Raw genomic sequence first — 22,324 nt, forward strand, 5'->3', positions numbered from 1 at the left:
AGCAAAACCCCAAGCGACATTAAGAGGTGAAGGTGAGGGTGAGATTGACCTCTGCTATCACTAAAAGGAAGGGGAAGAATGAATTTAGGAGTGGTGCCGGATGAAGAATGAAAGGACCTTCCTCGCTTGTCAATGATGGCGAATATAAAAACAAGAGACACACTTTGATACCTTTTATGCATGTTCATGATATATTTTCTTATAATACCTTTTTCTTTATGGGCTTAAAAATTGTAAATATGTAAACAAATTTCCTGTTAAAACTGATTCAAACTGCACCATTTTTGAAAAATGTGTCTTCCTCTACAACTCCCTCTCTGCCATGGAGAGTTGTTAAGCTGAAATCAATAAAGCCCCTTCTGCTCTAGTTTCTGTGCAGTTTCTGCAGTTCTTTGCTTTAACTGAAGCACTTCCTCCTGGAATCTATTCTTGTTTTAGTCTGTCTTCGGAGAAGCAGACCTCAAGTGGAACTAAAGTTACATCAAGTGGAATTATATTCTCCCGGGCAATAGCATCTGAGAGAAAATGGGGAAGGAGCCGGAAGAGGCTGGGAGAGCTGTGAGATGCAAGTCTGACAGGAGTGATGGGAAGAGGAAGGGAAGCCTCCTAGACTAGACCTACTGTCGGACTGCCTGAGGATGGGTCATGAAGGCCATCCAGGAGTTCTCAAGCCAAATTCGTCCCTCAAATTTTTCGTCCTATGTCTCCCTAGATCAGCCTTGCCTTAGTGTTCCTGTCTCAGTTGGCCCGTGCTGAGTAGCCTGTGGGAAGCATGGTCTTGGTGCCAGAACTGACAGCCGGGTCCTTGGTTAATTCATCTTCCTGCAAGGCACATTCTCATGTCTACCACATTCCCAGTCGGGGCCTTTTTTAAATCTCTCACACCTTTCATACCTCAGAATTAGTACGATATGTATCCCTTACTCCACGGATAAAACTTTTGGACCATTCCTCCTCTACTCTCTTTTTAAAAAATAACAAAATAAGCGCTTAAACTTCCCAGAGCAAAGTCCAGCAGCTTTCAGGCTCATGGCATTTCCTAGTCTGTCTTCTGAACACTCCTGCTCACTCACTGACTGTGACATCTGGCTATTGTTTTCCTCACCCGCATTCTTTCCAATGTATCAGGCAACTTCAATACCCAGGCCTCTGAGTCCCTCATCTTCTCCAAGACCTTCTCTCCTTTATTCCTTCTTCCACACACCCTTCAAAGATCTGCTCAGATAGCATATTCTCATGGACACCTTCTCAGAACCCCGACTAGATCAAATCCTCCTGCCCCATATCCTGCATAACATCAGTGCTGCTCACGTGGAGCTCAGTGACAGCTTTGGAGTACAATGGGCCTCCAGCACACGCAGATTCCCCCCTTAAAGTTGAGCCTTGAACAACATGGTTTTGATGGGCATGGGTTAATTGATCTGCCATGGATCCAAGTAAAAATGGGCCCATTCAGTTTAAACCCACGTTTGTTTCAAAGGTCAACGGTATATGTTTATCTGTGCTGTAAGATTATTATGTACTCTCTACCATTAGACTCTAAGTTTCTTGAGGGTCAGTTCTGTTTTGCTCATTCCTTTATCATCGGCACCTGTAAGATACCTGGCACATAGTAAATATTCAATAGATATTCCTATTTAACTAAATAATAATCAACTTCATGAAACCTGAGAAAGAAGGCACCTGCTAAGCGGGGTTTCTGGTGTCTAACTGGGCTCAAATTTTTAAAAATAGAGCCTAGCCGCCATTTGTGCTCAAAGGCTTCCCACACACACTGCACTTTAGGGAAAGCCTGCACTGAACTGCCAGCCTCTGCCCTGAACTGCCAGCCAGCACTGTGTTTTTACCATCTGAGCCAGCCCTTATAAAAGGAGCTCCTGGCATCTTATTTCAAACAATATGACTGAGCCTTTCCCCATCCAATTGGAGCTATGCAGCTATATCACCATCAACATCTTCACTGGCCAATCAGAGTGGCTTCATTCTGACATATCAGGACAGTGCCTTTTGGACCAATCAAACTGCAAGGACTTGGAGCCCTCAATTGCATAAAGACGAACCAATCAGGGACTAGGTCAGGGACTTCTGTCTATATAAGTCAGTACGCTCTGGCTCTGAGAGCACATGGTCCCTTTCCACTAAAGACTGTGCTTTGCAGGCTGGAGCTGAAACGCAGAGGATGTCTCTCCAGAGCAGAGTACACCAGTGCAGGCCAGAGGAGACTGGCACAGAATGGAGCAGACAAGTTCAGGGCAGAGCAGACCTGCAGGAAGCAGAACAGACCATTGAGTTACAGAGCAGAGCTGTATATAGCTAGAGAAGGGTCTGGCTCCAGGTAGCTGGTTCCCACCGCTGCCTCACAGCCTTGCTGTGTCACTGTTGAGCCGTTCCACAGCCACGTTGTTTTCACTGCTGAGCTGTGCGACACTTGCACTGTTTCATAGTAAAGAAGGAAAGTTTATTCGTCTTCTGTGAATTCTGATATTTTGTTCTAAAGGGAAAAAACCATTTGATTTCTCTCCATTTATTTTCCCTGAGAGACATAGAGTTAACTTTTACTTACATTTTGGGTTTTATTTTCATCATAACACCTTTTTAAAGAATATCTATTTTTGATTTTTTTTTGCTTGCTTTTCATGTTTTCTGAGTTTTATGCTTTGATTTCTTTTTGTGTTTATTTTATTGAGGGTTAATTATAATTAGGTGTAAGGACTTAAATATATATTTTGTATTACTGCCTTAGGAGATTTTTAAACATGGGTGGAGTGGGGTATTATTTAAAGGAGATTATGCTATTTTAATTAATATTCCATATTTAATTTACATATTCTGTTTGAAGTTCCTTTTTTAACAGTTTAATTTACATATTAAGTCAAAGTTCTTAACTTTGATTGTCATGTTTGAAATTTTGCCTTTGAAGTGAAAGTGCTCTGATCTGTTTTATTCTTGGATTTCTCCCCCAGGTCTAATATGAAAATTATTTTATCCTATTATCTCGCTTTTAAAAAAATTTTATGTATTTTTAAATTAATGTTTGAATACAGCTGTCTCCATTTTCCTGCCACTTTTCTCATTTTATGCTTTTTCCTCCTGTAATTTAGTCCAGCGTGGCTCAATGATTTTGCCTCAGGACCTCTTTACACTCTCGGAAAGAACTGATAACCTCAAAGAGATTTTGTCTATATGAGCTATATTTATATATACAATATTAGAAATTAAAACTAAGAAATATTTAAAATACTTATTCATTCATTTAAAAACAAACCCACTTCATTATTATATATATATTTTCAAGAAAACTTTTCCAATATTTTATTTATAAAGCATTTAATTTACCAATAAATTGCAAACAATCTCAAACTCATCAAAGTTATGAAATACAAAACAGCATTGTAATTATTTTAATTTAGTATTTATTTATAAAATTACTTTATAGCTCCTATATATTTACAGAAAGATGTCTACAATATACTGTTAAGCCAAAAAATAAAAATAAAATAAAAACAGGTTATAGAATAGTATAGTGTCCCACCTTTTAGGGTTTTTAGAAATATATTATAGGTATGATTATTAATTTCTGGAGGGAAACTGGGAGAATATATGCCAAATTACTGACACTCTTTACAGTCCTAGTAAGGTATTAGGAGGTAGGATTGTGTTTTGTACACTTCCATATTGTTCAGGACTTAAAATATATTTTATTGTCAAAAATAAAGTTTCTACTTTAGCTTTGGCAAAATATTTATCTTAGTATGTACATATTTATAAATTAGAGAATAGATACATATTATAATTTATATTAGTAAATATTCTTGTTTTGGTAAAAAGAGGGTTTTATTTCTAACAAGTTGCAATCATAATTTTAAAACTTCTATTTTCTGGATTTTTAAATGATCACAGTAACATAGGTACAAAAGCCGTAAGACAATGAATCAAGAATAATCACTACAGACAGTTGCCATATTTCTCTTAACAATATCTTACAATGAAATAATACTTTGTGGTTCTCTGAAAACTGGGAGAAAATCTAGTTGCAATAATTCAAGTTTTATAAGGTTTTTTAGTCAATTACATTTTCCAAATTTCTCATTAGTTGGATTAAGGTAAATCAAGAATTTTGTTCTGCTGCTTTTAGTTCTCTATGCTTGTTTTCTAAAATGTTGCCATCGGGATGAAAAAGAAAGAGACTTTATATATAGTGTCAATTTGTTCTAAAAAAATGAACCTAATTGTCACAAATGTACATAAAGTACCTCAAATTACCAATGGCTTTCACCATACATCCAACTATGTTTATTATGAATTATCAGTTTGTTGTTTTTTAAATCAACTCTCAAACTCTCTTCTTTACAATTCTATTCAAGAGACTGTTTTCTCAGCTTTTTCAGTTTACCTTGAAAAAACTATTGTGTAGAAAACAAAGTGAAAATGGCCGGCAGATCATGCAAATGAGGACAAAGCAGCATCTCACAGAAAACCTTTAACGTGCACAAAGTCAGCCTACATATATATATTCACCTGGGAGAAGAAAGAGTCAAGGTGTCTGATGCAAGAAATGAGGCAGGCAACAAGGACCGAGAACAGTCAGAAACATAGCAGAGAAAAAGCGTGCAGTCAGCTATAACTAACCATCTTTCCAAAGAAGAATTGCTTAGCTAATCAAGACAGCTCTGTCTTGCAGAGATAGCTCACGAGTATTACTAATCCTCGAACTCACAATAGCAGACCTCAGTGGACTGGCCTTCCATGCTGCACAGCTCTGACTGAGCCATAGTAAATATACTTACCACGTTTCAGGTGGATTAAAATGTGTTGCGGTAGCAACTGTACTGTATTTCTTGCTAACCTAAAGCAGAAAGGAAATTGTAAGATGCCATTTTCCTTACTTACTGAGCAGAAACCAAGACCAAATCTAAATTTGTCATAGTACCCACAACAAATAATAAACATCTTTTAAATCATTTCACAGGAAGAATATTGTCACATACACTAGATTTCACTGAAAAGCAAGATACTTTTTCTTTTTCTTCATATTAAAATGAGTAAATATTTACTAAATATCTATGATATACAGAGCACTCTGCTAAATGTTGAATTTAGCTTGAAGGTAGGAAATATTTATGGTTTTTCTATTGTACCTTTTAAATATTTTAATCATGAGTATTTGTGTAAGTTAAACATAGCCTAGGTTATTTTTTCAAAACATTGTTTGTCTTGCAAATAGTCTGTTACATAAAAAGAAAATATACTCTTCTTATAATTGACCTAAAGAAGACCTATAATACCTTTACCTTTCTCTTGGGGGGGGATGCCAACTTATTTTTTCCTTTTATGGGGAAAATATACTCCATCTATTCATTCATACTATTTTCTAGTTGATGAAACTCTGATTTTAAACATTTTACCTTGTCAAAATCAGAAATAAATAAATTTACTAAATGGTACCCTGCTGTGTATTTCCTTCTCAAAGTGAGTCAGTAAAAGTTCCATTAGTAAAATAGCTAGGAAAGCAGAAATGCTCTAGATCTTTCAGTTAGGAAACACGTATAATTCTTACAAAAATGGCTTAGGGGCTGCTGCAAAATCTCATACCTGCAGATGCCCACACATCTGCCTGCTGCTGCAAGAGGAAGAAAAACATGACTTCCACTTCTCTTCTGTCTTGTAGATTTGACATGAATTCATCTTCCAGTGGAATCTAACCCAGAACACGGCTATCAGGGATACTGGGAATGCAGTTCCCCTGTGCCCCACTACCCCATATAAAGGAGAGCATAGAAGGGGGAAATGATGCTAAACTGCTAACTAATATGTAGGTAGGAGGTAAGATTGAAGCAAATTCTGTCCCCGTGATATTGGCCAAAGAGATTTAAACTGTGATTTAAATCTTTTTAATATCTTAAATATTTATAATATAATTCCATCTCAGTTATTCATTTAGGGGATTTTGCTCTTTGCTCCTCTAGTTTTATTTCCTTGATCACTTGGGTAGAAAATTTAAATTTTCTAAATACTTCCTAAATACTGACTTCAGATATAACAAATAAAAACCATACAGTAAATTACTACACATCTACAACTATATCACTATATACCTATTGAGAACATACGAATTGCAAGGCATTTTACTGGAAGTTACTGTGTAGGATGTAAAAATGGCCTCTGCCTTCCAAGTGTTCACAATTATTGGGAAGCAAGTTGAAAATACAATCAATACAACCAAGGCAGATTGTGTGCAACTAACAAGCAGCAGAGGAAGAATTAGAGCAGGAGAGAGTCCTACCAAGTCATGATGGGTGACTGATGAAAGCCATGGAGACGAAGTACTTTTTGATGCATGCCAAGGCAAGAGGCCAGAGTGAGCAAAGTGAAGAGGTCGAAGAACTTGTTGGAGTTAGACTAGAGACAGGTAACACAAACTCAGATGCCTGCAGGGGCCAGCAGTAATGGAAATGAAGCAGCCCACATGAGGACCGAAGACAGGAAAAGAATGCAAAAGCCACCAGTTAAGGAGGCATCCTTGGCGAGAATACTGGTCCAATGTTATCAGGGCTGCCAATTGTTCAAAAGAATATGGAAATTTATATTCTAATATTATTCTAATTTTAAATCATCAACACCTAGCCAAAACAAAAACTAAAGCCATGTATAAATCAAATAAAGCTCATCTACAGCCTATAATGGCCCAACGGTCATCTGTTTGCAACTGCGGGGTCACAGGCCCTCTAAGGTCTCATCCAAGGAATTCTGATTTTATTCATGAACTCATTCTCATTGAATAATCTGTATTTATCTTTAAAAATAATGCATATCAAGCATTACCTCAGAAATTTTCTTCCTACAAATTGTGTATTTGATTCTGTTCATAACTCATAGTAGAGCTCTTACGACTTCTGTGCACAAGAGGCCTAGAGTGAAGAAAAGTGACCAGAAGGAGAAAACAAAAAGAGGATACGACCAGTGTAACCCATCTCTGGGGACTGAGGACTGTTGACTTTATTTATTCTTACTAACTTGGGAGGGAATAATGAAAATTTTTTCTAATAGAGGAAACGTTGACTTTTCTGGAATAATAACTATCAGCTATTTTAGCAGAATAATATATCGAGTGCATGTGGTTCCTTCAAATCCAGTCTACTGTAATGTATAAAATATCACCCTCCATTTGTGGATATTCTTTATTCTCTCAACACTGCTTATCGACTAGTAATTTCTCAAAAACAGTGTGATCATACCCTTTAACATCATGGAAAAAAGGGTAATAGTAGCAAGGCGGGTGTCAAGAAGTAAAATGCACACCTAAAAAGTAGCCTCAGTTCTGTCTTGCTTTATAAGTAGTTATAAACCTAGTTAAAGGCTGCACCAGTGAAAAATATTAGATCTATTCTTGGCAAGAAAATTAACAAAAGAAGCAAAAAATAGCATAAACCATTACATAAAGAAGGTTTCTACTTTCCATCAAACTGGTCACTGATAATATTGAATTATCTATGTTAATACTTCTGATCACACGTCTTAAGTGTGTGATACCTGCTACCTGAGGAAATGTCCAAAGTGGAATAGGGCTGCTCAGGAGAATCTCTTTTTACCGTGTCATTATGTGCTCTTAGAAACATTTCAAATGAGAAACTTGGATAGATACTTGAATTGAGCTTTTCCCCCAAATGGTGCTTTTTCAGGAGTATAGTACCTACTGCAACATAATGAAGAAGATCAACAATGGAATCGACAATTTCAGAGAAAGGAAAAATCCACCTGACGATGTTCTCTTTGCTTACGAGTTACCGCTTCACAGAACAAGCACTATGGAGTATATGTAAGCAAACACATTTTCAGCTTCAGAACAAAGAATAAAAATCTAAAAAGGTAAAAATGAAAATGTGTGCTGCTCTGCTACAGTGTAGCTGAGAGTTATAAAGGCCCTGTGAGCAATATTGAGTTTGCAGTGGCACAATCACATCACGAAAGATTTACCTTCACTCTGCAAACTCAATATAGGGCAATAACAGTCTATTACTAGCCGAGCAACACAACATCAAAGGAATGTTTAAAAGAACTAGACAGAACCTTTAAATCAACACAATTGAGTTATCTTCCCCCAAAGGAAGCACCATGGGAGAGCTCATAGCAGGATTTTTCAAGAGGTATTACTAATTTACCACGTTATATTTAATACACTTTTTAAACATGGTTTGTAATCTCTCTCCACTTTTTAAAATACAGAGCAATAAATTAAAAGAGCAACAGTCCCCAAAGAGCAAGAGACTGGTAGAAAAAAATGACAATAGTTTTGTTCCTTAGGGTTAACATATCAAATAATTCTTCCACTGCTGAACAGCCTGTATTGAATCTTTTCTTTCCCATTTCAATGAGATTCTTCAAATCTGAGCCTAGAGGAATAATAGTAAATTTTTACTATCTATATTTATAAAGTTAATCAATATTCAAATTCTGTTAAAAATAGCAACATTCATCATTACATTTTAGTAAAAAGGTAAGAAATGCTCTTTAGCATCTCTAATAGAAACGTAAGCAATTTTATTCTCCCTTATGATTAAAATGAACATTTGAGAGGTTAAGTTTCTGATCCAAGTTATGGCAGAAAAATTTGTTGCGGAGTAATGCTGTTCATTGTTAGCAGTTCTTAGACCTTTTTATTGTCATTTTACTATTTCCCCATACATTCCAGTTTTTAATTTTTATAATAGTGTGTTAAGTTTAATAAAGTACTGATATAAGATATTACTTTTTACATTTAAAAGTGTTACTTTTCTACATGGATAGCATGAGTTTTATCATTATAAATCTTAGTCTAAACCCATACATTTGTGTTTCCCATGAAGATAAATGGAACTAGTATTACCGAAACTTCTCATCATCTATTAATGTCTGATATTTGCACACATATAGTCGTAATTTTTGTATACTAATAGAACTCCAATTCTTTCAAAAGTTATACCTTGTTTGCCTTTTATCTTAATCTATAACAGAAATATTTATGCAAAAAATCCTTAAATTCTAGATAATTTGTATCTATAATGGCTTTTCAGTACATGAAATTTTTTAGTGCTGGAAACACACCCACAGCAGGTGCATGAAACTGCCGGTAACACATGGCATATGGGGGAAGTACTAGGGTTTGTCCCTTTTGCTACAGAATGGTTTTATTGGTGCCATACTGTAAGATTTTATAATAAATCAGATTGCATATGGATTTATACTTACGTATCTTATGTATACTTATGTATACTTATGGTGTTAGAAAATATTGAATTTGTTTATAATGCTTTTAATTTTATAATCAGTTTCCTGGATTTCTTTACAATTGACCTTTATGTCAAGACTATTGCATTTGAAATTGCCTGTTACCAGGTAATCTTTTTCAGATATTTGGACTGTATTGTCAGGGATTTTTTTTAAAGCATTTTCTTTTTTTTTTAAGTCCATCCAATGTTTTCATGCTAATATTGTGATCTTAAAGGAAAAATTCAGATTCATATTTGTTATATTCTGGCCTGAGCAGTAGAAAACTAATTTTATTGAGGTGGGGTGGAGCGATGGGGAGAAAAGGCATACAACTGTAATTGAATAACAATAAAAAAATTTTTTAAAAAGAAAACTAATTTTATCAGGTATTACATACTCTCAGTGAATTTTCGTGGAGTCCCAGCACTTGAAATAATTGCTGTGAGTGTAACAGATTGTCATATTTTATGTTGATGTGATTACAATATGCATTCCCAATATGTATTGGCAGATTTATCACTGTCAGACCCAGTCCACTCAAATCACAACCAAAAAATCTCATTTTTCCACTATCCATTCAACCTACATAAATTCTATCTCTAAGATCCAGTGTCCAAAAAGAAGCTTTATACCATATGATGTTTGTTCGCTGCCTCATGTCAGCACAGTGCTTAAAAGACTAAATACTCTGGAGTCAAACCTGACTTTGAAATTCTGCTGAACTAGTTAATAGTTGTATGACTGTGCTTCTGTTTCTCTTCAATAAAGGATAATAATATTTGTGGGTTGATGAAAGGATTAAACAGGGTATCTCCTATAAAATGCTGAGCAGTATGGCATATAGTATGTACTCTAGAAATGTTAGCTATTCTTATTAGAAAAATAAGTTCTGAAATGTTTTGATGCCTTCCAATTAGCATTATGAGTATTATAAAGTATTATCCAACCACGGAACTCACTAGCTGTGATAAAACAAAATAAGAATATTGACTCTTGTGCAGAGATTATAGAACGAACACCTGCTGCCTAACAGTACTGGAACTTGTACCAAATTATCAATGAATGAGTAACCAGCCTAAGCAGCTATCACAGTCATAAGGCAGTTGGTTCTACAGTCTAGATCTGTTTAAGAATTGAGCCAACTCACCTGCTGACTATAATACCTATCCAGAGGAGTGGTATAAAATTTAACATCAGTAATTATCAGTTATGATATCACATCATGTGTATACTGTTTTCCACGTTTTTTATTGATTATGCTATTACAGTTGTCCCGACTTATCCCCCTGGCCCCCCCACCCACCCAGCACCCCCCGGTCTCTCTGGTTATCCCCCTTCCTTTGTTCATATCCATTGGTCATGCATGTAAGTTCTTTGGCAACTCCATTTCCTACCTATACTTGCCCTGCCTATTTTGTACCTACGAATTTGTACTTCTTAATCCCTTCACCTTTTCTCCCATCCCATCAGACCCTCCTCCACACTGACCACCATCCCAATGTTCTCCATATCTATGATTCTGTTTCTGTTCTGCTTGTTTGCTAGTTTGTTTTTTAAATTCAATTGTTGATAGTTGTAAATTTATTGCCATTATAATGTTGATAGTTTTGATCTTTTTCTTAAATAAGTCCCTTTAACATTTCATATAATAATGGCTTGGTGATGATGAACTCCTTTATCTTTACCTTGTCTGGGAAGCACTTTATCTGCCCTTCCATAGCTTTGCTGGATAGAGTAATCTAGGCTATAGGTCCCTGCTTTTCATCACTTTGAATGCTTCTTACCAATCCCTTATAGTCTGCAAAGTTTCTTTTGAGAGATCAGCTGATAATATTATGGGAACTCCCCTGTAGGTAACTAACTTCTTTTCCCTTGTTGCTTTTAAGATTCTCTCTTTGTCTTTAACACTTAGCATTTTAGTTATGATGTGTCTTGGTGTGGTCCTCTTCACATCCATCTTGTTTGGGACTCTGTGTGCTTCCTGGACTTGTATGTCTATTGCGCCAAATTAGGGATGTTTTGTTTTTTCAAGTAGATTTTCCAATGATTTGCTCTTTTTTTTCTCCTTCTGGCATCCCTATGATGTGAATGTTGGAATAGTTGAAGTTGTCCCAGAGGCTCCTTACACTAACCTCAATATTTTGGATTTTCTTTTTCTTGTTGTATTGATTGGATGTCTTTTTCTTCCTTACGTTTCCAATCATTGATTTGATTCTTGGCTTCATCCACTCCATTGTCGATTCCCTCTAAATTGTTCTTTATTTCAGTTAATATATCCTTCATTTCTGCCTGGGTCTTTTTTATGCTGTTGAGATACCCACTGAATTCTGTGAGCATCCTTCTAACCAGTGGTTTGAACTCTGCATCTGATAGATTGCTTATCTCCATTTCATTTAGTTCTTTTTCTGGAGTTTTGTTCTGTTCTTTCATTTGGGCCATATTTTTTTGTCTTCTCATTTTAGCAGCCTCTCTGTGTTTGTTTCTATTGATTAGATAGAGCTGTTTTGACTCCATGTCTTGGTAGCATGGCTTAATGTTGTGTCCTGTAGGGGACAGTGGCACAGCCTTCCCTATCTCCAAAGCTGGGTACTCAAGGTGTGCCCACCATATGGGTTGAGTACTCCCTCCTCCTGTAGATGAGTCTTGATTGCTGTCAGCAGATCAGTGGGAGTGATTTACCCATTTCAGACAGCTGGTAGGACTGGTTGTGACCCCTGACCAGCAACCACCTCCTTCTGTAGTTGGTGAAGGTAGTTAGGTGGTGCTCCAGTGTGGTGTAACTGTCTGCTGAGTGTACAGGCTCTGGGATTTCCAAGGTCATGCAAGCCAAGGTCAGCCTCCACCTGTGTTCTGTTTGGGGCCCCCCTTGGCATAAGCTATAAAGCAATCTGCAGGTAGCTGCTACTAGTACAGGGCCTGGGGGCCACTCAAAGGTATGGTGGCTGGGCTCAGCTGTTGCTTATTTGAGCGGATTTAGGAAGGTCTGAAGCCTGCACCCAGCCCTGCCCTTCATATGGAAAAGCCACTGTTAAGTTGGTAACAGTGTCCTGTAAGTTGGTTGGTATCGACTGTTAGGTAATCTTCAGGGTGGGGCTTACCATGGGAGCCAGGTTGATGGAGACTCAAATATGGTGCCACTGCCCTGTGACTTTGTGTGGGGGAGGGCTCAGAAAAAGTATAGTGGCTGCTGTCTGCAGTTCTGCCTGGGGGGAAGTTTTCCCCCAGTTCTTACCCTGGTGCCAGACACTTCAGTTCTTCCTCATATGCTACTGGTGACCTTTAAACTGCTGCTCCAGTGCTGGAGCCCAGGGGGGGTGAGTCTGAGAAAGTCTATGTGCAGTGTGAGGCCATATAAGAGGAGACACCTGAGAACCCAGCAGTGTCTCCACTGACACAACCCCACTGGTTTTTACAGCCAGAAGTTTTGGGGACTTATTTTCCTGGTACTGGAACCCTGGACTGGGTGGTCTGGTGTGGGAGTAGTATCCCTCAATCCCAAGATATCCCTTCATTTTAATTCACCACATGTGGGTCTGGAACCAGCTAGTTCCTCATCTCCATGTCTCCACCCCTCCATCCCCCCTGCTGTCTGGATGAATACGGTCTCTTTAATTTCTTAGTTGTAGGACTTCCACAGAGCTCAATTTTCTGATGGTTCTGAGTGATGGTTGTTCTATATTTTAGTTGTAAATTTGTGGTGGTTGTACAAGGAGGCAAGCCACACACAACTGGAGGTCTTGTCTTCTAAGTTTTAACTGGAAGTTCTGTCTTCCAAGTTTTGTTTGAAGGATGTTTTAACATTGTTACTTGGGGATGTTTTGATATTAGGGGTTCAGCATCATTAATTTACTAAGTCTTGGCCAGTAAAAGAAACCCATAATTCAGTGGTATCTAGTTCATCAGTACTTTTAATTAAAGTGGAGGAGAGAATATGGCTGATGTCAGACAGAAACAATCCACAGCAAAAATGGTTTACCAGAGACTTTTTAAAAAATAAGTACATCATAATCTTTCAAAAGTGAAGTTTGAAACAAAAATTTACAGTAAATGTTTTATGAAGGCTTTATTAATTTTCTTTCAACATTTGGTATTAATTGACCAACTTTATGCTTGAGTTTTATTCGAAAATATTGTTGCTTCTGGACAGGTATGTCCCTTTTTGTCCTTAATCACCTCTTATAATCTCTAATTCCAGGTGGACTGCCATAACTATCTTAGAAGACACTCTTCCATCCTAAAACAATTCTGTGAATGGCACAGAAATAGCTGAAAGTTAATAATAATTTGACAGGTACATTCATACTTCACTTACTATATATACTTAATGTATATTAAATTTATCATTTTCATTAGGTATTACTTTCATTGTGATTTCATTTGTGATTGTGTATTTATTTTGGCTTATTCTTAGTCTATTTTTTTTCAAATTCCATGGAGACAGAATCTATGATTTCTATTTTTTTTCCTGTTTCTTTAGTATTTGGTACAGTGCTTTTCAAAATTATTTCAATATGGCAGATGGTGTATACTGAAGAACTTAACAAAGAATAGGTCTATCTAAAATTCATTAAAAGATCAAGATGCTTTTGATGGCCTGAGTGGTTCAATTTCCTACCTTTTACTATTATTATTATTATTTCTATTTTAATATGGATCAAAATCTATAATTAAATTATTGATACTATTCTTATGTCATTTTAGATATTACATAGCAAATAGGAATTAGTACGTCAAAGCATTAATGCATGAGGACAGATAGGAAAGTTCCAAGGTCCTTCAACACATCACAGTCAACTAGTGTAAACGAAAATGTCTAATCACTAAGACTAATGGTGGCCTTTTCAAATAGAAAACAAAACATAAGTATTACATTACTTTAAATGTCAATAGTAGTTGATAAGCAGAATAAGTTTCTCATGTATCCTCAACCTAGAGACTATGTTGATCATAAAACAAGTCCAAGGACCTAAACTTAATAAAATGTTGCCAACAGCTTCAAAGAACCTCTTCTGGGCCTCTATTCTTGGGTCAGAGAGATATATGGGATCCTGAATGTGTTAGAGGATTACCTTGGCCTGGGAACGAATCCCATCTAAACTCCCAATACCCCTCAAGATTTTCCTGATCTCTTGATGAAATTTTGGGTGGGATGCCAACATTTTTCAAATTAGGGGCTGATTAACTAGTGAATATTAGACCATTCTTGTTGCCACCACATCATATGCACTATTCTACTCACCAGCCATGTTCTGTCCAATTCTCTTCTGCCAACCCTCCTAACAAACTTTTAGACATCCTTCAAGATCTGGCTAAAACATCATCTCATTTCTGTTTTTCAGAACTATTTCTAAATCTTATGGCTCACACACGAATTACCTCCCTCATTAGTTCAGCCACTTGTTTATTCGACAAATATTTTTTGAACATCTGTCAGGCACCAAGCACTCTTCTTTGTACTTGCTCTGGGCCAAACATATAAAAACTTATGCCCTTGTAACTCCTAATTTCTAATGGAATAATAATTATTTATTCCTTCCATATTCCATATTACTTTATTATTGCATTGTCACATTTATTGTAGAGAGTAGTTTATGTCTCTCTCTTACTGAATAGCAAGGACCAAGTAACATTTATATTTTCAATTTTTATCACCAGCACTCAGCTCATTGCCTTGTACCATGACATAAGGGAAGGGGCAAAACATACTTTACAGTTTGGAAGCTCCCTATTAAATTTATATTTGCTGAAAATTTATGTTTGGGTTATCTGTGATTGCTTAAGAAACTAGCCTAAAAGTTAGTCCCTTAAAACAATGTTTATATTTTGCAGATCAGGAATCTGGAAAAGGCTCAGCAGGGTAGTTCATCTCTGATCCACATGGCTTCAGCTACAGCTTTTTGTATCCTGCAGCATCTCCCTCTCCCTCTCTTCCTCTCTTTTTTTCCTTCTATCATTATACACGTTCTTATCCTTCAGAGCCTCTCCATTATCTCAATGAAGTATGGGCTTCCACAGCTTGATGGTGTAAGGGTAATCACACTTCTTACATGGTGGATGGTTTCTAAGAGGCAGAGAGCAGAAACTGCCAGGCCAGTGAAGGGCTACACCAGGAACAGGTAGTGAGCGCATCATTGCTACAACATTCTAATGCTCAATCCAGGCATGAAGACTGCCCAGATTTAAGGATATAGAGAAAGAGACACCACTTCTTGATAGTGGAATGTCAAGTAGTACAGAGGGCAGTGGAACGGGCCATATTTTTGTTACCATCTTTAGAAGATATTCTTTGCTATAATGTATGACAGCTGTTTATTATGTCTAAGGAGTCAGCCACACTGTGGTTAGGGGAAGCAGTTCAGAACTGAAGTGAAATTTAAATTGTTATTTTAAAAAAACAAACCTACTCTTATCTTAAGGATTTTATTTTAAAATGTTGAATAGTGATTAAAAATATGGAGCAAGCAAGAATTCTAAATTTTCTAATATCAATTTTTTTAAATACATCAAAGTTAGTAAAGGACATTTACTAAGTTTTTAAAATTCAAAATCCTTGATATAAAAATTACATTTCTTCTAAAATTTACACATTTTTGAGTTACATCTCAGATATGTACTTCTCATTAATGTTCAACACAACTGTACAATTTTTGGTTATGATTATCCTTGATTCTTGAGCTAATTTGAGAAGTTCCCCAAATCAATCCCAACAGGAATAAGAAACTCAAACATGTCACCTCATTTTCTAGACTCCTTTCATAATATAGTATGTTATGTGCCCCAATTTTTTCCAGTGACTTACCATCAATTGGGAAACTCAAATATTTATTAAAGGAAAACTTTCCACATAGTGGAAGTCTAAGTAAGTGTGTTTTCTAAGAAATTATGGATATGTATATTCCATGTTGGTTTAGTAAATGTGTTCATATTTGTGGTGTTTTAGTTTAAATCATCAACTTTGCATTATCATCAACAGCACAGTATTCATCTCTCTCTGTACTCTATCAGTGTTATATTACTCATAAAATATTAATTCATGTTAAAGTCAATTATATCTTTGGTTTTAGTAGTCAAAGGTAGCTTTTATAGTTTTGTTGTAATCTAAATTAGCATGGGTTTTTTAAATAGGCAACAGTAGTCATACAAGGCAAGACATTGCCACAATGCAGAGAATACAAAAACTCTGCCTTATTACCTGAGATTGAAAGGCCCTTTATTTATAATTTTCCTTAATAAAACATTCAAACAGAAAATATGCCAAATTCCCTTAGGAAGCTACTGAAATGTCTCTCCAGAGAAGAAAATCTGCTATTGAAGCAGACTTTTTTAAAGAATCATATTACGTGCTCTGGCTGTTAAAAAAGCAAAGTATGTATGAGAGTTAAATTGGACCTAAGGAGCTGGTGAAATAACCATAAAAGAGTCCTATTCACTCTCTGTGCATTTGCAACATTATAGGACAGGCCCTGCTGATATGCCACTCCTGTGACCCACACAAGGCATAATCCTGCAATGAAAGTGTTTTTATTTCTAAATGTGGTCATATTTTCTGTGTGTAACACATTAATAGACATTACTATAAACCAAATCAATACCTTCACGGTAGTATTTGAAACTCAAGCTTCCCAGTGATTCCCAAACCACTACAACAAAGTAAATCTAGGGTGCTAGAGCTGAACTCATCCTCTTGCATTGTTTTACAAAGTGTTAAACAAAATAATCAAAAAGCATTCTTAATTAGCTATATATTCGTTTCTGCTTACATATTTTAAAATCTAAGCTTCAAGTTTTTTCTGAACATTCAGAATGACCAAGTTGAAGTGATTCAATGGCATTGCTGCTCAATTAAGTAAGATATCAGGATATCTTCCATCTCATGAGTCTATTAAAAATATCTCTCTGGTTATACTTAGTGCCCAGGTCTTGGTCTCTGATTCCATTTCTCATTAAAAGAAATCTGGACTCCTTGGAGAAATGGCTGAGTCCAACCTGGGACAGGAAATATACAAGATGAGGCTAGAACATCTTGTTAAGCCAGGAGTAAGGAAGTGTTCCAAACAAATAAATAAACGCTGGAATACATGCAAAGACTCAGGAGACAACTTGAAGATTTCCGCTAGTCAAGTAAGTACAACTTGAACACAAAGAAATTACCATATTTTTTGGACCATAAGATGCACCTAGGTTTTAGAGGAGGAAAATAGGGAAAAAAATTTGAAGCAAAAAATGTGGTAAAATATTTAATAACATCCTTTAAAGCAGAAATCCTATAGCAAGCAAGCCAGGTAAGCTACATTTGGACTATAAGATGCACCCCCATTTTCCTCCCAAATTTGGGGGGGAAAGTGCATCTTATAGCCTGAAAAATACAGTAAGTACATTAACAAATTATACATAATTCCAAAAAATTAGAATTCATGAGTTCATATCAAAAGTAAATGTAAATAGATAAATTAGCAGGAGAGAAGGAAGTACTCTAGATTACATTAAAAATGTTAAATGCCAGCTAGTAAATGAATAGAGAGTGCCAGAATTGGAAAATCAGATTTTGTAATCATCAGAGTAAAGATTGGATCAGGCAAGAATCATCGTTGGATAAGGTATCTGGGGAGAAATTTTGAGGAAGAGCCCATTATTTGTATGGACTTAGAGAGTCTTTCCATAGATCACTTATTAGCTTTAATGGGAAGATGATAATTATACAGTGGGAAGGTCAGACAACACACTGCCTGGGTAAGCAATGAGAAGTATATGAACATCATGTGCTTTCAGAGGAGATACCCTGAGAAGGCCGCAATGTGACCTATGCACTATGCTGAGCAAACACACATAATAAGAATCTAAGCACAAGTTAATATCAGATAAATGCCAGATGAGCAATAAACATTCTTTTAAAAAGATATCAGGGGGATCACTTTGTAAGTTATATAAATGTCTACCCACTATATTGTACACTCGAAACAAATATAATAGTGAATCTCAACTCTATTTGAAGGTAAAAATAAAAAACAAATGGTTGATTGTAGTCTTCAAAACTGTCAAGAGCATAAAAGACAAAAAAAAAGTTTATGGAAATGTTCTGGATTTAAAAAGACTACAAAGACATGACCACTAAGTTCAATACCACACCCTAGAGTTCACCCTCTACTGGAGAGAGAAATTGCATTGATCAGCTCCTAAATCTGAAATTATGAGGATGGTAGATTTGATAAAAGTATTCTACCAACCTTAAATTTACCGAAGCTGTTAACCGAACTACGGTTATGTAAGAGAACAATCCCTATTCCTAAGAAACATCCACAGAAGTATCAAGGGGTAAAGGATCATAATATATGTACCTTACCCTAAATCGGTTCAAAACATATGAGTATGCAGGAAGAGAGTGTGCGGAAAAAACCAGTGGGAGCGAATCTGAGCCACTGTGCATCACATGAGGCAGAATGATAATGAGTCTTGACTATCAGGATGTTATTTGACTTATACTTACTTATGTAACTTTTCTAAAATTTTGAAATTCTTTCTAAATAAAAAGTGAAAAACAAAAGAAAAAACCAGCTCTGCTAAGGCAGCATATACAAGAAGAAAAACAGCGCTGTTTCCCACTGGCACCCTCATTTCAGAGTGTAATGGAGTATGCCCACAGCCATTATGCAGAAAACCAGGAATGATTGTGTGCCCACCTCTTGGTGAATTTGATTCCGATTACTGTAGTAGGCAGTCTTGGTAGTTAACTAAACTGCCTTCAAATCAAAGGCAGTGTAGTACAGGTCATGGGATTGGGTTAACTGTAAAAAGCCTCGTTCTTAAGTCCCTAGGTGATACCTGACACACTCAAGCACTAATTTTGTAGGCTTGGGGACAGGAGATAAGCAAAAAGTCACACAGTGGTTCCTTTGCATTTGGCCCAGTAGCCAAGTCTGAAAGGACAAACAGGCTGTACTGCATAGAGGGTGAAATGCTTAAATGTCACAGAAGCATTGTTAGGACCTATCTGTATGCACAGCAACTATCATGTGTTCCAAAAAGAAGAGAGTACATTTCATGAAGGGAAATGAGAATAAAAGACTGTATCCTGTTTTACCATTCCCAGAAGGCTCGGAAAAAAGTCTTTTAACAATTTAAGTGTTGTTGACTTGACTGACCTCTGTATTGTATCAGTCTCCAAACCAAGGGAAAATATACAAAGTGTTTACATATTTCTCATCTGGGAGCAAAACAGGGAAGCCAATCAGCATTGGTCTTCATTTTTAAAGGAGGTTGTTACTGTCTAATAAATTGCAGTACATCATTAAAAACTAAAAATCGTAACTGACTCTTTTGCCTTATGTGATTTCCACTAAAGGTTTTTATGATAGGCTGGTGAAAGATTTATACTCTCTTTATTTGGCATAAAAGACATGATACCAAATAAAGCTTTTTTTTTACATTTTCCCCTTCCTGAAAAGACAAATTTTCTTTGTTTTTATCTTCTTAGAGTATATTTTCTCTACAAATGGAATTATTTAGCTGAAATTATTGTAAATTGATTATTTATTATACATTGATGAATAACTGATTCTTCATATTTTTCTCAATAAATGGAGAGTCTTTGAATGAGATTGAGAAACTGAATTAACAGGGAGAAGTTTTGAGTAACTAAGAGTTGTAGTTGCCATAATAGAATAGCGATGGAGAACACTGACCCTCTCAGAAAAGAGCACTGTGGCTTACTTACTTGGATTGTATGGCTCATCCCGTTTTCAGAACCTCTCAGTACCAGTTCTGAATTATTCTCTCACTTTGTAAAGCTCTTTGTTGAAAACAGCAGAAATCTTTATGAGTCATCTTCTGGATTCCTTCCTTGCTCCCTTCCTCCCTTCCTCCCTTCCTCCCTCCCTTCCTTCTTTCCTTCTTTTAATGACTGTGAAGATAGCAGTTTGGTTAATTCAATGAAGCAGAGATGGAAGGGAGATGGAAGAAGTGTCAGGGTCTTCAATTACAATCCTTTCTATATGAAAAATAAAGAAAATCACTTCATGTCTCTAGGATTGTTTTCTCTAATTTAAAACTTGTGAAACATAAAGAATTATTGAAACATATGTAAACATTTTACATGAGTTTAATTTGCATAAGCAAATCCTGAGGAATATAGGTGTCTGAGTCAGAACTTCCACATTCATGGTTAAGTTTCCCTGAGCAAGTTACCTTGCCTCATTAAGTCCCAGTTTCTTAGTTTGTAAAAGGGTGATCATGCAAATACCTGCCTCTAAGCTTCTCCGAAGTCTGATTGAGATAATGAAAAGGCCCAGGTAAATAGTGTTAACTGATACGAATTTTTGGTGTTCTCATTACAACTATGTGAAGATCATTTTGTTGACTGTCCACTCCACTTGAACTGTCTTCCCAGGTGCTAATAGAGAGTCTCTAATACCTTTGGGGATTGCAAGGTTTCATGTCTGCTTCTTCTCACTGGAATAGCAAGCTCCTTCAGCGCAGAGATGATGTCTGTTTCAGCCCCGAACCCAGGAGCAGAGCCCAGCCTGCACTGAACCCAGAACTCATTAACATTTATTAGGTACGAACCAGGGCTGGCCTTGCTCTCAGCATCTAACCTGTGATATCTCATTCGTACATAAATGTTGTCTCATTCTACCTCTAAGAAGTAGAGAGCATTACAGCATGACCTTAATTTTACAGATGAGGAAACTGAGGCACCGAGAAGTGGAAAATTTGATGAAGGTCACACAGTAGGAGGTGAAGCCTGTATTCTTACCCATCTTGCATATTTAGGGAATGTGTAATATATGTAAACACTCTGACATGCTCCTGTTTAAGGGGAGTGAGGAGATCAAGTACATATATTACAACCAACAAACAAAGGGAAACTAGCTGGGCAATATGTTTGTGCCTTGTTCTAAGCAGAGAGTATCCTTAATCTTAAATCAGAAAACTGTCTCAAAGGTGTGAAGTCACCTTCCTTAAATCACTCATTTAATTGAAGTTAGTCACTCCCTAGTCCAAGGGTTCTCAAACTTTAACATGCATCAGAATACTGCATTTGCCATGTATGATGTGCACTTTTTGCCCAAATTTTTGAGGGAAAAATAAGGCTGTGCATAATACATGGGCATATTGATTACATATCATGGGTATAATAATCCTGTGTATGATGCACACAAAAACATGGGTGTGTATTATACATGGCAAAATATATAGTACATGCAGAGCTCGTTAAAACACAGATGTGGAGATTCCTGTCCCCAGAGTTTCTTATTCAGCATATATGGGCTATTTGCATTTCGAACGAGTTCCTTATAATACCGGTCTGCAGACCACACTGAAAAGTGCCATCCTAGGCCAAAGCTCAACTGACAGTCCTCTTCTATGCCTTCACGACTGATTCCTTGGACCATTACCTGAAGTCACACAACATTTGTAAATCATTTTTATGTACAATCATGCAGCCTGGCATCACAGATACCTGATCACTATTTCAGTTTAAAAATTTAAGAAATGGCATTTTAGCATAACCCCCAGCTGCACAGTTAGAGGCATTTTCCATGCGTCCACCACCATTTTCTGAATGACTCAAATTCTCTCTGACATCAAGGAGAATAAAGTCTGATAGGGACATGTGAGTTTATCTGCTTGAATTCCTGATTTTGGGTGAGAAAATAGATAAATGTGTTCCATGAACATTATGTAAATTCCGTATGGACGAACGTTCCTCTGAGTAAAAAGCGACGTGGCACGAATGGCAGAATACTGTTACTGAGCTATGAAAGGTTTCTGACCACCCCCCTTTGCTCCCCTTTTTCTTTCCCTCATCCAGGCAAATGGTCTGCTCTTAATTCTCTTCAATTCCACAAGATATTGGATCATAATGAAAAATTATTACAGATCAATGTTACTACTGTGATATTCTAATGCCTAATCCCTTGAGACAACGCAAGGTATCTCCAAAGGAATAATCATGATGAAATTAAGAAGCTTAAAGATTCCAGCACAGGAGGATGAAACATCAGTAGAAGGTTTTGAGAGCAGAAGCGTGTGTGTGGTGCAGAGAAGCGCCCCATGCTCTGCTCCTGGGCAGATACCTGTG

Source organism: Desmodus rotundus, chromosome 4 (genome assembly GCF_022682495.2).
Source record: "Desmodus rotundus isolate HL8 chromosome 4, HLdesRot8A.1, whole genome shotgun sequence".
Classification (NCBI taxonomy): Eukaryota; Metazoa; Chordata; class Mammalia; order Chiroptera; family Phyllostomidae; genus Desmodus; species Desmodus rotundus.